At 31.6% G+C, this 16,650-nt stretch overlaps 1 long non-coding RNA gene across 2 annotated transcripts; it reads left to right on the forward strand.

The window, feature by feature from the left end:
• The first annotated feature begins 2,088 nt into the window (after window positions 1–2,088).
• On the forward strand, window positions 2,089–7,211 carry LOC124889018. Of its 2 annotated transcripts, XR_007047637.1 has the most exons (4): window positions 2,089–2,270; window positions 2,663–2,729; window positions 5,268–5,459; window positions 6,922–7,211. It is a non-coding gene; the product is annotated as an uncharacterized LOC124889018 (long non-coding RNA). The 2 variants fall into 2 exon arrangements; XR_007047636.1 differs by lacking the exon at window positions 5,268–5,459 and having other exon boundaries at window positions 2,100–2,270.
• Window positions 7,212–16,650: the final 9,439 nt, after the last annotated feature.

A 16,650-nucleotide genomic window follows, 5' to 3' on the forward strand; every position in this document is an offset into this window, starting at 1 on the left:
CTCACTACAAAAAAATTGATATATAGCTACGAATTTATTAGCTACAAAATAGAATTCGTCACTAATTATAAACTTTTTATGACGAAAATTACATTTCGTACCTAAATACATGAAGCACATACTTTTAGTGACGATACATAAAATTTCGTAGCAAAGTTTTTTCCTCAAAAGTTTCCCACCAAAAAATATTTTGGCGCCATTTATTAAGTACCATTAGTGACGAATTTTATGTTTTCAGTGAAACTCCTTTTTGTTGCTAATAATGTATTCAATTCGTGACAAACTAATTTTTATCACAAATTAGTTACAATTTTAGACACACAAAAAAAATCGTCATAATATATAAGTTATTTCAATAGCGACAAATTAGAGTTCGTAGTTAAATATTGTAAGTTTTAGCTACAAAATTTGATATTTAATTGTGACCTCATTTTTTGTCACTAATACTATAAGCAATTAGTGACGTTCATTTTATTGTCTCTAATCAATTTGTGATTTAGTGATAACATAATTTTATCACAAAATATGTCATCCTTAAGTAGTGATAATTTAAAATTTGTAGCTGAATAATTTAACTAATTTTTTCTTCGAAAAAAATTTTATGGCTAAATATAAATTAATCTTTGGCTATTTTTGTTTATGATTATAGAAATTTCATTGTATATTGATATAGCTATAGAAAATAAGACTCGATCTAATTGTGTGAAGGTTGAAGTGAACTTATTGAATAAATTTTTCGGAAGGTGTAAAGTAAGTATGTTAATCTTGTACATGTGATAAATATTTAAGTAGGCCGAAGTTAAATATGATCAACTAATTAATTAAAGTTTGAAGTATCATATTGTAAATTTTAGCCACAAAATTTTAATCTAATTATGATAATAGTTTTTATAACTAATAATTCAAACAATTACCAACGATGGTATTATTGTCACAGTTTAACCATCAATTAATCTAATCAAATAGATAGAGAGGTTATTTTTGAATATTTCTAAATTACTAACCAAACAACCACATTAATGTTATACTTGAACTACTGACCTACTAACTAGCAACCAAACATAACATGTATCTAGTTGAGCTAAAACATCATTGAGATTTTCTCCCATACAACTTAAAAAGTTTCAGAAAGATATTCATTAGTTTGTCTAGTTGAGCACGTTTCTTATCGATCATATACATAGTTGGCTCGCATTTTCTGATAGGCTATTATAAGGTCATGGAATTTATCCTTCGAGCATCATCTTTGCAGCATCAATCAATATTGGATGAAGATCACTAAAAGCGCGACCATGCATAGTGTACCCTTGTCCTTAATACCAACATTTGCTCCATGTCGTAAGGAGTAAAGCCACCTCTCACGTATTTGTAAAAGTATTTTTATCAATATCAATTTTCATAGACTACAAGAAAGAATTTGAAGGATCCCAAAAACTTTCCCAGAGAACTCTCCCATTGGAGCTGTCTTAAAGCCAAGTTTTCAGTATTTAAGAGGGATAGTTTAATTTTTCACAGTTGGTGAATATACTTGTATTTTGTGAGTTTAAGATTACAAGATTTTTATCATTTGATATTGTTACTCTTCCACTAAAATCTTGTAAAGGTTTCTCTCTGTTGGCTACCCTTACAACAATTGGTGATTGGATATTAAACATAACACCAACATAACGATTCGTCGAAGTATCAGGACTAAACACTACTAAAAAAAGCTGTAAAAAGAAACTAAGAAAAAGAGACCTCAAAAATAGGTCGAAAATTAGAGACCTCATGAGGTTGCTTATCCCCTCAATTTATCTTTTTAATTTATTTTTAAATAAATAGAACCCATGAAGTGGGTAAATAATAAAATAAATTCAACGATATAATATTAAGTACTTCAAGAGGTCCAAAATAAAATGCGGGAAAAGTTAGCACCAAAATAATAATAAAATTTTAAGCATTGCAACCTCATGAGGTCACTAAAATTTTAATAAATTAATATTTATTATTAAAAATAATTGTGTGTCACTATTTTATAAAGTGTAAAGGAAAAATGTATATTTAATATTTATTATCATAATTTAAATAATTAAAAAAAACAAATGAAAGAGTTAGCTATCTCAATTCTCAAACTGCCCATTAACCAAAAAAAAAATTCTCAAACTGCCCCTCTCAAATTTGACTCTATGAAAACACTATCGCCCAAATCAGCCCCTCTATTGAAAAACCATCTCTAGCTCTAGAAACTCTCTCCTCCAAATCGTTAATAATTTGCTAGTTCTTCATTCCAAGTAAGGTTTCTTTGAATTTTTTCTTATTTATGTATAAAATGGTATTTGAATCTATGGATATCTTAGGTCTTCTTTAATTTTCCCAAAATATGAATGAATAGTTAGGGTTTTGCTGCCTTGTTTAAGAGCTGTGTTTATATTGTATATGCTTTCCGACTTTCTTGTTGATTTCTTTCATTTTCATTTGAGTTACAGATTTAGTCTTGTACCTTTATGTATTCTGTGATTTTTGCATTTTTGATTCTAAGATTTGATATTTGTTTCTTGTATACAACAACATTAATAAATTCAGTGTATTTTCACCAAGTGGAGTTTGGGGAGGGTAAAATATACGTAGACTATATTTGTTTCTTGTATATGGCTCTTTTTATTAATATTCGAGATCTTTATAGGAGTGCTGTCACGAGTTGGGGCAATATGCCAGGCAATCTCAGGAATCAGATTTTGTTGGAATTTAGGGTACATTCTTTTACAGACTCTTCTTTTTCTTATTTTCCTTATTGATTTATAAAAAATGTTAAAAAAACAAAAGAAATTAAGTGTGCCTATTCTGTTAAAAGTGATTTAGAATAGAGGGGAGAGGAAACACAAAGAGAGGAATCAAATCAATTCTAATTTAAACTAATACTTCATATATACTTATATGGTTTCTACCAAAATTTGGGTATCCAGTGTGTCATGCTTTTATTTTTATGGTATATAGATTGACACTCCTGTTATACCCATTTAATCACTACTTGACGCTTAGGAATTTTGGATACCCATAATGCTATGTTCCTTGTTTTTCAAATAAAATATACTAATGTTGTTAGCTTGCCAGAGCAAACTTACTGTATCTATTTTCTTTTACTAGTCTAGTATTCTTCTCCATATCTCTGTACCTTGACATTTCCTGATATTCATATTCAGTCATCTACAAGAAACAATTACATAATATGTAAGTTTGAATATACTATAGGAAACAATGTGAAAATTTAATCTATAAGAAAATTAATAAAGAGAAATTCAATGTATTATTCTTGATCCCTACTTTAGTTTAAATGATATTTGTGTATATGATTTAAGCATTACTAGAGCTAAGAAGAACATATGGGTTGGGAGTACGTCAAATTTTATAACTCAAGTGAAAATATAAAAAAGAACGTAACATAAAAATTATTCTTACTCTAGATCTTCGTCTTTTTCTCATTTTATTTTGCTTCTTTTTGCTCCTTGTAGTTACATAATTATGGCGTAATGGAAAGTAACAGGTACTCGATATAACAATAAAAGTATTCTTAGTTAACCCCGATAATAGTATTATTAGAATAAAATAAAAAAATATAACTGCATTATGAAACTTACCCACTGCAATCCTTATGAAAATATTGAAATGTTGTGTAAAGATGTTATTCTCTATCCATTTTATTCATGTGCATTATTGTTGTGATAAACTCTTCATAGTGTATGGTTCCATTTCCATTAGCATTAGCCTAATTGTTTTCGAAAAGCACACATTTGAGAAAATAATTATTGACTTTGTACGTGTATTATTTTAAGACAAGCATTATCTTAACCAAACGTGAAAACAAAGGTGTGTCAGGTGCTTCTCCATCTTAAGGAACTTTCTTAAATTTGTTCATAGCTCTGCATTATCTTAACCAAACGTGAAAGCAAAGGTGTGCCTGGTGCTTCTTCATCCTCCTTTACAATAAGATTCATTCTGACGAGATTAAACCTTTCTCATGAGATTGATTTCTATGGATGTCACAACATTAAAAATTTTTAGATCCGCGAGGTTTCGAATAAAAATGACCTTCTAAGCTATTTTAGCTTATTGATTTTGTTTTGTGGACCAAAAGGGAGTTGGCCAAACTAGTTGTTTTATCCCGATTGACATCCATGGGAACTAATTAGTTCATGTGGTTCGTTTAAGTGTTGGTGATGTCTTGTATGGACTGCTTATAATGCATGTGTTGTATTTAATCGTAAACACCCTTTTTAGTGTTGTTTCTCCAAGAAATGACTGTTAAGATTTCGTGTGTTATATTCTTGTATGTTTACGGTTTACCTAGATTTTACACTGTCCAATATGTCTAGGGTAGACACTACATGTTAATAAACGCATACTACACATGCATAGTGTTCTTTCCCTGTGCTTGTGGTCAGCAAAATGGACAAAGATCTCTACCAAAATAGTCAACTATACCCTAAAGATCACACTGTCTAATATTTCCAGACCTCCTTCCTTCTTTCATCACCTTTCTTGGTGGTAGAAAAAAGAAGCCCATGTAAAAGTATAGAGTTAATCAGTTAGATCCCCTCCTGCATATTATAAGTTTATTGTCCCCCATTTTTTCAGAAGCCATAGTTTGAGTGTCTAAAATGAAATTTATAGGCAATATATGAAGATAAAATCACTAACTTAAGTATCAAACGTGTTTAGATAAGTGTAGGTCCGTACTATTGTATGAACACTATCCATCTGAACTTAGAGCTTTCGTGCGCTTTTTGCTTTTGATAACACTGGCTAAGATGGAGTCGAAAACATTTGGAGTTTATTCTAGCTCCATAAAGAGAATCTGCAAAAAGAAAACTTGAATAAAGAGATGATTAAAAAGAGTAGCTTTTTCTTCATGCAAATATTTGAAATCACAGTATGAATATACAGGAAAACTCCTGGTCCTTCATAGTCATGCCATTGTGATGTCTTATTCATAAAGATGTAGCCTAGAGAACATTAATCCAATAATCAGAAAATCAATAATGAGGGTGGAAAACAACATCGATAGGCAACAAAAAAAATATACAAGCCTCTATCAGGTGAAGGCATTGGAAAATGACAATTAACAGGTGTAGAATGACCTTAATATGGTTGAAGGTATGTTCATGAACTACTACACACAACCATTGGGTGAGTTAGGTATTAAGTATAGAAAGTTTTATTTGGGATAATCCAATAACATGGTTATATTCTTACTGATGCTCTCATTAGTTATGCCTTTGTTGTTCCATTAGGTATCCTGATACCGGTCATTTCTCAGTCTAGTGACCAGACTGAGGGTGGTAGAAAGCCAACAATAACAGATACAAGACCAACATTCGCATATCAAAGCATTAAATTCTCAATTGAAGACTGTAGCGGCACGCCAAGAGGAAATACTTAAGAAAATATAACTTTTTGTTAGCCCATCACCATCAAGGTTAGAGGTAACATAAATTTATATGATAAGTTCTATTTAATTTCTCTTTATTAAATATATAAATTATGTGCATCAACATGGCCCAACATGAGTTATCATACTAGACTAGATTTAGGGGTGTTGGTGAATATGAATTTCTTCATTTTTACTACTCAAAAAGTTCAATTTCCAAATTCCCAATTTGTCATATTTAACTATTACTACTCAATTCATCTCCACTTTTAGAGAAAGAACCTCTCTGCTGAAAACTTCTTGTAGAAAGACCTTCTTTTGCTGCAACCTGTTGTTTTTCTTCATTCTCTTCCCTGTCATCTGAATCATAAACTACTTTATCCTCTGAGTGAATTACCTTATATTTATCTTCCTCGAGAGGAGAAGTAGCCTTATTTTCAGTACACAAATCCTTGGAACTTGCAGGTTTTTTATCTTTCCTTAGAGGGGGGGGGGGTTATTTAACCAAGTTTTTTGCAACACGATCCAATCTCTTTTTACCCTTATGCTGATTATCTCGTATCCTATCCCTATCCTTTCTTTTTGACTCCTCCTTCTCCATTTTATTTTTCTTTCTTACCAGAACCTTCTTTTTTTTCCTACTTAACTGGCCATTAGAACTGACCAGATCAGTAGGTGCAAGTGAATCATCTTCAGTTTCGCAATCCTTGGGATCACTACCAACAACCACATCATTAAGATGTTGGTATTTATCCCCTCCTTTTATTTCTTGCAAACCCACAAAACACCCACCAACTCCTTCTACACCATCATCACTTTTATCATAAAAACACACAGGTGAAACAGGTGGGTGGGACACGATTGCAACACCTCTTTTTCACCAGATACATCACCAGTGGCTAAACCAATAAAAATACAAGAACATAAGCATTTAAATCCATACCTGGTGTGCTCTGTGGTTCAAGTATATCAAATTAATTCTTAGAGATTTTTTGAGTATCCGGTGACGCTCTTGGTTTGTACATTTTTTCTTGGTGTTGTTGCCGCATTTGTTGTTGAACATTGGTCTTCTTGCTTCTTATTTTTTGCTTTTTCCATTTTTCTTGATCTTGTGTCAAACTAGTGGTACCTTCCTATAACTTGTCTATTCCTTTGATTGTGTCCACCTGGTCATGATTTGAAGCATCCTTGGTGGTTTTGTGACTTGTATCCGAAATTGTGTCTTGTTGTGCAAAATTTTTGTCCTTCATTACATGCTAATTTTGGGTGTTTTTCATGTGTTTTTGTTGCTGGTTTTCACTCTTTTCAGGACTATCTTCTTATTCTTTTCTCATTTTTAGCTCATCATCCCATCTCTTGATAGTGCAAGTTGAGATGTTGTGGCATTAATCTTATTTCATTTTTTTCATTTTTGTGCTTTTGTTGCAATGATTTGTGTCTTTGTGTAGTATTGATCTAAGGTTTGTTGTCTCAGTGTAGTATCATCATCAATCTTAATTTTCTTCTCTTTTCCATAGGTGTAAAAGTGAGTTTAATGAAGACTAATTGCAAGCACAACACGTTATTGGTACTTTGGAAGAAACCTCTACATATTTGTCTTAGTTTAGGATAGGAGTATTATTTAGTACTATATTTAAGTTAGATTTTCTTTATGCTGGACTTGTTTTACTTTTCTTTGCCCTGTGAGGAGACATTACCTTAGTATATTAGTAGTTTTTTTAATTGTATGATTATGGGTGAATTTTATCAATCTGACATGTTTTATAAATTTTATTTTTGATTTATTCAATTCTAATTTGAAAAATAATATCAATATGAAATAATTAAGCATTTTCTTGTAATTGGTGACAAAAGATTTTATTATCGAAGATAACTTTTAGCAACGATTAAATTAGACTTTTCAAGACAATTATTTTTGTCATGAAATAAACTAGTTCGTCATAAGTTTGACTATATTTAGTGACGTATGTATTTGTCTCAATATCTTTCTATTTATTTGATACAAAATTAATTTTGTATTTTATGACAATAATAATTGTCAGTAATCATAATAATTTAGTGACGATTCTACATTGTCAGTAAAAAAATACTATTTTTAGTGACAAAATGGTAGATTTAACTATAAAATTATTAATCTTTATTATAATAATAAATTTGTCACTAATTCATACATTTAAGGACGAAAATTTTTGTTGTATACCAAAAGTTGTCAATAGTAACGAAAATACATTTGTTCAACCATGAAATATATATACTCTAGCGACAATTAGTGTCGTCGCTGATTGAACTAAATAATTAGCGACGATGAAAATTTATCGGTATTGATAGCTTTTTAGTGACAAAAACATATCATCAACTACAAAAAAACTATATTTTTATGACAAGCAGATTTGTCATAAATGTTACACATTTGGGGATGATTTTTATTTTTTGTAGCCAATTTAATTTTTTTAGTGACGAAACACTAAATCATCTTTGTCTACTTTTAGCGATCCATTTTTGGAGACGATTGATTGACGATTTTATTTTCGTCATGCTAAATCTTTTGCGACGAAATATGACTTATAAGTGACAAAATAATTCGTCCCAGATAATCAAATTTGTTGTAGTGACTCTTTTTTTTAATTGTCACACAATTTTTATATATTTGCACCAAAAGAAGTTGCAAGGCTCATCAATCAACAAAATTATATTTCACAATTTTTTCCTTCCATAATAATGTGACATGTCAAGAAAATGTTCATCACATGATTTAAATATTTTTCATTTCGTGAATGAAATTTATTTCACCCAATTTATCATGTCAAAATGGCTACTCAATTTTTCATTCTTTTTGATAATATGCATGTATAGCAAAAGACATCACCTAATGTGTAAATACTAAATAGTAACATGCGATTTATTCTAATACTAATATATGCACTTGTAATACCTTTTTTAACGCATTCGCAAAAGTGCAAACATCACATTTTTTATGATGATATTTTTCTCATTTTATAAACCCCCACTATTTCGAACATTTAATAAAATCAAATATTTATGAAAAGTATTATTACTTATTTATGAAAATATTATGTAAATAATTTTTTATAACTTTTCTCTACAATAAGTAGATTTTTTTTTTACTTTTTCGTCGCTTGATTTAAGCAAGTTGAAAAGTAATTTACCCTTCATACCCTTCCTTCCATCTCTTGAAGAGACTAGTGACTTGGAGATGTTGAGATCTTCCATCTTGATATTTGCAATTTTTCAAATTGTAACAAAATATGTACCTTCTTAAAATTATTTGTAAAATATACCATAAATTATAATAATTACAATTTAAAAGTAAAATAAAAAAAATGAATATAAATATCGTTTGGCTAAGGTGATGATCTCTCTCTCTCTTTAAGGAGATTAAAGCCAACTGCGGAATAATCTACACCGATCCAGTAGTATCAACTCTTAACTTGCCCCCTCCAGAATACGACAACCCATCATGCTGTACAGCTCAAGCAACTCTGGATTAATTGAAGAGTCCAAAGTTCCACCACTAAAATACCTTCCTTCGACATATAATTATTTTTTTTGTATAGTGAATATAGTTAAAGATTTAGAATAGTTTCTTTGTCTGAACTCTCTCTTTCACTAATATAACTACTTTCTTTTGTATAGTGAATATAGTTGGAGACTTTGAATTTTTTTATTGTCTCAACTCTCTCTTTCGCTACTATACACTACAATATTTTTCCATACTTCACATATATCTTCTTGTACATCTTTCACACTTTAAGACAAGGAGAAAAATACTCTTATATAGGCACTACAAAAAATGGCCCAAATTGCGGGGATTAATTTTAAGGTTTGAACCTCCACAAAATATAATTACGGCGGTTTTAAACCCCCGCAAAATATAATTACGACGGTTCTCAAAACCCCCACAATACGAGCCGTCACAAACAAGTTACGACAGTTTTTTTCCGACCCCCATAATTAATTTGTGGAGGTTATTTTGCGGCGGTTGACCCCCATTACTCTAAATTTATTTTTTTTATAATAAAGTTTTATTTAAAAATTGCAGGGGTTTAAAACCTCCGCAATTTTTTTATTTTTTTTAAATTTAGTGGGGTCCATCTATTTTTAATAACTAATTGTAGATTCTAATTTTAGCTTAAATTTAATTATTCCTTTAGGCATAAGCTACAATCCAATATTTGTTCAATTCATGTATCATTAATACAACATGAGTAATTAAACATTGTAATTGACAAGCATATGAAAAATACATTGAACATTAAACTTCAAAATTAAATTTTAATAAAATCTTCAAATTTCAAATTTTCCACATTAACTAGTATCTTCAAACTCCAAAATCAAATTTAAACACAAAACCTTCAATATTCTAAGATTCACACCAACCACACAATTACATCATCATAATTAAATATGTAAGACAAATGCAATAAAATTAAAGAATATCATGATCAGGATCATTATCATCAGTGATCTCCTTGCATCCATGGGTGAAATGGGTCCACTAGCCGCATCACTTGGCTACATAAAAATGCAAAGTATAAAAATCAATCAATAAACTTTCAGTCTTTATAACTCAAGTACAAATATTTTCTTAATGTCATTCTGAGATTTTGATACATAAATAGTGGACAAATATGCACCTCAAAGAAAGGTGGAGCACAGAGGAAAATAAGAAAATTAGACGACCAATGCCGGGGAGTATTAATTTTGATATGTTAAGCAAACTCCTTTCAAGCAAAACAAAGTTAGTGATTGAAAAGTTAAACGTCATGCAACTTCAAAGTTCAGAAACGATGAAACAATGAAAAGGACAATGAAGAACTTTAGAGTTCGCAAAGAGGAATTTGGTGCTAAAGTATTCACACGAGAAAAAACAATTCATCCATGTCTTGTAAAACTGGTCATCCATGTCTAGTAAAACTGAACATAATTCTCCCTGTAACAAAATTTAAGCACTCACGAAGCCATACAACTCTTAAAAAGGAGAGCTCTGCATGGATCACTTTGTGATAAAATCATTAATTCAGGAAATTCAATCACAGACAGGAGTTGAGATTATACTGACAAAGTGGCTGCAAGGGGTTTGAGATTTGGTGGGTTGGGGTTGTTAAAAAAGAACTAAAATGGACCCCCTACCCCTACCCCAGGTCCTCACCAAGTTGCTTCATTAGGTTTGTGCCTTGTGGAAGTTAACAGTTCTCATAGCTAAAGTTGGATATTATGCCCTTCCACTATATGATGACGGGGTAATTTGCATCATGCATGGAATTGTAGCACATATAAATAACTCATCCAAGTGTGATCATCATTTTAGTTCAAACTATATTAAATTCTCTTTGACTATACCTGTTTCAGAAGAGGTCTAATTTCCAACTCACAGAATCATAGATTTTAAGAAGACCAGGGGTCTTATTTCCAGTTGATTAGTCAACTGGTTCAATCAGTTCTAAAAGCAAGGTTAGCTATATATAGCCTGGTGTGTAGTGTTAACTATATAATGACAACAAGATGTCCAAATCCTTCAAATAAGGAAAAGATAATACAAGTTAACTTCAAATAAATAAACAGGATCAATCAATGGAAAAGACGAAGTTGTCTAACATGTGGGAGAGTACTATCCTTGACCGGATGTGAAGTATTCTCTCAAATAATATCATGTTACAAGAAAGAGGTCAACCAATTAATAGTAAATGAAGATTCATTGGAGAGGACATCAAATGGAAGTGGTAAAAGACCAAAATAATCATAACTAGACAATAATCAATTATTAGAGACGATGATAAAAGGAAATAGAAAGCTGGGAAGATCCTGGTCCAAGAACACCCTTCTCCACCAAATCTCAAATCCCCTCTGGATATTTGGGCAATCATGATAAAAGAATGACCAAGAATGACCAAGAATACATGAAAACAAACACCCAAAATAGTCCACTAGTTAAGAAAATCATGGACCCTTTTGGATAACCCCTCTCAGATTCAAGATCAACAATAAGAACACAATATAATGTGGTGTTAACACCTAATTTCCAGCCAACCATCAAGATAAATTAGCAACACAAGACAAGAACAATAATATTACAAAAACAAAAAACTCACGAGTTATATTAACAATAAGGAACCGATAGATACAACAAGATACAATATAGATAGTTAGACAATAACTACTTTTCTATAACAAAGGATACAAAACACAACAACCTATAAAACAACACAAGAAAAACTTCCAATCTAATCAAGAAAAATTGTAGAACACCAGTTCAAAAACAACATAAAATTATAGAAAATTTTTTTACAACCGATTCAATTGAAAAAAAAAGTAAAGAAAACTTTACTTGTTGTTGTGGGAGAAACCATTAAAGGAGAATCACAGAGCCCCACAAATTATTTCGGTATTATTCCTTCTTTCATTATCATATATGCATTCAAAGAACTCATTATCTGATTATGAGAATTCATATTTGAGCAAAGTTTTCTCGACATTGGAACGAACAAGAACCTCCACTAGCACTTGAACCACCAAAATGAGGTCTATCTTGTTTAAAAACTCTACTAGGAACAAATCCTAATCCCAAGCATCTCACCCTTCTAGAGTGCTTTGGCCCTAGCACCTTACCAACAATATCATTTGGTGAAACTTGAGACTCATCTATGATGCGTTGGCTCAAAGCTGACTCAATTTTTTCCTATATATAGAAAATTTATCATCAAAATAAATTAATAATAGAAATTCATTTGGCATACCGCGGTGATAAGAGTCTATGGCACATAAGTATAATTCACACATATTTCTTTTGCCGCTTCATTAACATATACTCTATCTTGATTCTTATGAGTAGCAATGTACATTTGTGCTTGTCCAGGCCATTGTTGAGTCTTGGACATCTATAAATTAAAAGAAATATAATCAAAATAATTTACTACTAAGGAATAATTACATTCGAGGTTAATTGACTCACCATTTCAAACCTTCTTGTAGCATTGTCTTTGGAGCCACCAGTGTGCGGTATTGTGTTTTTTTTTTGTTTTTCATGGTTTCTTTAATGTATTTTCTTATAAAAATATATTTAAACCTCAATTAGAAAAAAATAATTATAAAACTATAAAGATATTCATTTATATAAATACCTTTGTTGATTCTTTAAAATTGTATTCAATAAAAGAAATCCATTGATTCGCTGGATCCCATCCTGCACCTTATTCATAATCTAAACTTTACTTTTAAGTGGATCGTCAACTTCATTCCACATGTTAATCTTATTTGCACCCCATATTTTTCCAATAGATAAAAAAACATGTTGTCAAGCAACTGATTCGACTATGTCAAAGAAGAGTTTGGGCTTCAAAATAAAAATATTGGTTAGCTTTTCTACTACATGTAAATATATTCAAAGACAAAATTAATCAGTGGTATAGTCGTTAGAATTTAGAGCTTATACCTTTATAATATGTTTGAAGACGCGGTTGAAATATGTCATAGGTAGACTAAAGAGGTATCATATGCTAATATTCCACAAAAACGCGAAAGTAGGCTGCGTGCTTCCCCAAATAGTTCATCATAAATATCAAACTTAACCATAATACGTTCTTCACCTATTAAATTCAGTACTTCCTTAGCTTTCAGTTTGATTTTCCTGACATTATTTCTTGAATCTGTTATAAGAAAAGAGATTGGGTGAAGCTATAAGAGATATTACATTGGCTTAGAAAGGTATGTTGAATATGTATTGATAGTCTGAAGTATTTACCTATTGCGCCTACGACCCAATGCATATTCAATTCACGTCTAGAACATTTTTGGGGTGTATCCTCATCTGTTAGATCTGGTTGTGATGAGTCCTGATTTATTATAGTCGAATATGATGTAGAATAAACTGATCAAGATGACTGTGGTGAGTCCTAATTTTTCAGACCTAGATGTGTTGTAGAGTGAGCTGATCGAGATTGTTGTGATGAGTCCTTACCAACCGAATATAGATGTGATGAGTCCCAACCAATAAGACATGGCTGTGATGAGTCCCGACCAATAGAAGATGGCTATGATGAGTCCCAACCAACAAGAGATGGTTGTGATGAGTCCCGACCAACAGGAGATAGATGTGATGAGTCTCGACCAATAGGAGATGGCTGTGATGAGTCCCAACCAACCAAAGATGAATGTGATATCAAGTGAACTGACAGAGATAGTTGGGATTCAGGGAAAAATGTCGGACCTGGATGTGGAGTGTCCTGATCTATAGAAGTTGGATGGGATGCTGAATAAACTGGTCGAGATGGTTGTGTTGTATGCTAAATGGGCGGAGATAGATTTGTTTTGTCCAGAAAAGAATGTTCTGATTCAGTACCTTATGATGTAGATACCGACGAACCTAGTTTTTGTTTTTTCTACAACCGCTTGAACCTTGGCATATCTGCAGTAAACAATGTTGTGTTTAGTAAGATGACATCTGGGAAGTTACACCTCATAGTAGTAACACGATAACACAACTATGGTAGACTTCACTAAAGCACATTAATCAAATAATTATTAGCAACAGTTACAATATTTGGCACATTGATAAACTTGTGTTTTATTTCCCTTTAAAGCAAATTAATCACAAGGAACTAAGAAAAGTTATAATTATGAGGGGAATTGTAACTGTTAATGTACTCACTGATTCCAAATTTCCTATTTGCCTTGTCATACCAAAACTATTTTACAAAAATGAATGTCTTCACGTTAATGCTACTAGTTAATTTTAACTGGAAGAAAACTAGAAAGGAACTAACCATTGCCATCTATTTTAACTGCAAGAAAACTATAAAGGAACTAACCACTGCCATCTTTAAGAATTTAGGAATATTTTGTGAACTATAAGCTTTTAATGACTAGATGTATGGAACTCCAAAGCCTTACATACATAAAGGATTAAGCTTTTAGACAAATTTTAGAGTCCGCAAATGATAACTGCATGACACTCTAGAAGCAAAGCAACAAAAGTCAAAATTTATGGACCTATATGCTATTTGTTGCTTATTAGAAAAGTAGGAAGCAACATGTTCAGAGAAACCAAATGCTCATTTGATGATATATTTGAATTCTATATTCCACCAATTAATATGTACAACCTTCCCATTTCTCCAACAAATAGTAAAATATTCAAAACATATGCACAAAAATATTTGAACATAATGAAAAAAAATCAAAATGAGGTCTGGTAGCATGAAGATGAAAAGAAAGCTTACAAGATGCATCAATTAACTTGAGCTGGACTATAGGGGAAAACAAAGAATGCACGCAAACAGTACATCAAAAGTAGACTTACAGCCTTCCATAACAGCAAGTGGTAGGCCATGTTCATTTTACAGTTCCATAATATATATGGGTCCAACTTCACTAATTCAAATGGAGAAGTAAAACAGATGGCAGATATGCCATTTTCTGGAAGTTGATAAATTGGAAGAATGACTATCTGGAGCTAAAGAAAAGTAAGAGGCCAATATTATTTCAATTAGATGGCTTTTCTAAATTACAATCTCCACTTGACAGGGCACAGTCAAAGTAAAGGTAAGCAATAATGAAAGCAATTATTCTCTCTAAATAAATCTCAGATAACCATTTAACCAATGGAAGCCATATTCATGAGATAGGACGCTAGCTAGGTGAACTATCCAGACACTTGACAGATATAAGCAAATTTAAGTTCACATTTCTGGATATGTACGCATGATTATGGACTCCTTCGCAACTAGTTTCGCAGAATAAAATCCAGCTTATAACGATTTTCACTATAGTTTCACATCGAGAGGATTTTCTAGCCTACAATAGCAGCAGATACAAAAAGTGAAAGACTCAAGTATTATACAACACTAATATTGTTTTGAATGTAATGGCATGCTAAACATACTTTAGTTACTCAACGAAGCACTAACCTATTTAATAATAGAAACTGATGATCTCTCAAGGTTGCCGACCTCCTATTGTTCACACAACATGTTATTTCATTCAATGATGATACATCTAAAAACACCAGCTGAAATAAACATCAAAGGAATCCTTAACTTCTCAATCAAACATTATCTTATCTAATGATGCCACAAACAATGCCACTATGATGATTCTAAATACTGAATCATTGCATCAAAATACCTCAAAAAGAGGCAACAAATAGGTCAAAAACTACATGGTAAGAAAGAAGAAAACACTTTACATCACATCCATCTCTGGTTGGTCGGGACTTATCATGACCAACTACTGATTTTCCTTCAAATCTGCTCCCACAGGTAATTTATTTTTGCACATTAGCACATTAGAAATTACCTGTGGAAATTACCCATAAATACACATACATCGACTTTAATTATAAGAACTATTTTGCAACTCACTCATCATAAAATAAACGAGCATAACATATTTTGTGAACAGTACAATCAAGACCCCAGAAGATCCTTTCATGATTAAACACTAAGAATGGAGAAACAAAACAAATGTATCAAGAATTATATAAAGAAGAAAGATAACTTTCTTAGCCAAAGAATAGAAAGTCTTGGAAAAAAACCACTAATCAAGCGAGAAAAACAAAGTGCCAAAGGAAACTAAAAAATAATGATATATATTCGGTCATATGCTCCTATATTGCAATTTGTACATTCTCGTAATCAACATAAAAAAATTGTTCAAATTATTGTTGTTGGTATGACTCATTCTCATAGATTTCATCTTCATCAACCTCTCCCATGTCGATGAAATCTCTTGGTTTTAGATGTACGACCACACTCCATTCTTTATCATTATCATCATCAACATAGTAGACTATATTTGCTTGTGATGCTTCAATATATGGGTCATCATCCACACTATCACCGGTATGAATCAATTTGAAAAAGTTGACACAATTAAACTTCCAAGTATCTATTTTGAACCCTCTGTTCCGAGTAGTGTCAGTCCACTGGTATTTAAAAAGAACAATCCTAAATTGGCCATAATAATTAAGCTCAATAATATCTTCCAACTTTCCATAATATGGCAGGTCTGCTTATGTTGCATGTCTATCTGTACTAGATGCGACACAAGAAGTGTTAGAGACAAGAAAAACTTCACTATCTTGAGTTTTTAATCCTTGTTCTCTAGACAGAGTTCAGAATTTTAATCCATTAATATTATAAGCGCCGAATCTTCTTGCATCTCGGGCTGGACCTTGTGCTAAGAACTTCATTTCATCAGAGATGGTATCTGCTATATCCGGATTCATAATC

The sequence above is a fragment of the Capsicum annuum genome, chromosome 11 (genome assembly GCF_002878395.1).
Source record: "Capsicum annuum cultivar UCD-10X-F1 chromosome 11, UCD10Xv1.1, whole genome shotgun sequence".
Lineage (NCBI taxonomy): Eukaryota > Viridiplantae > Streptophyta > Magnoliopsida > Solanales > Solanaceae > Capsicum > Capsicum annuum.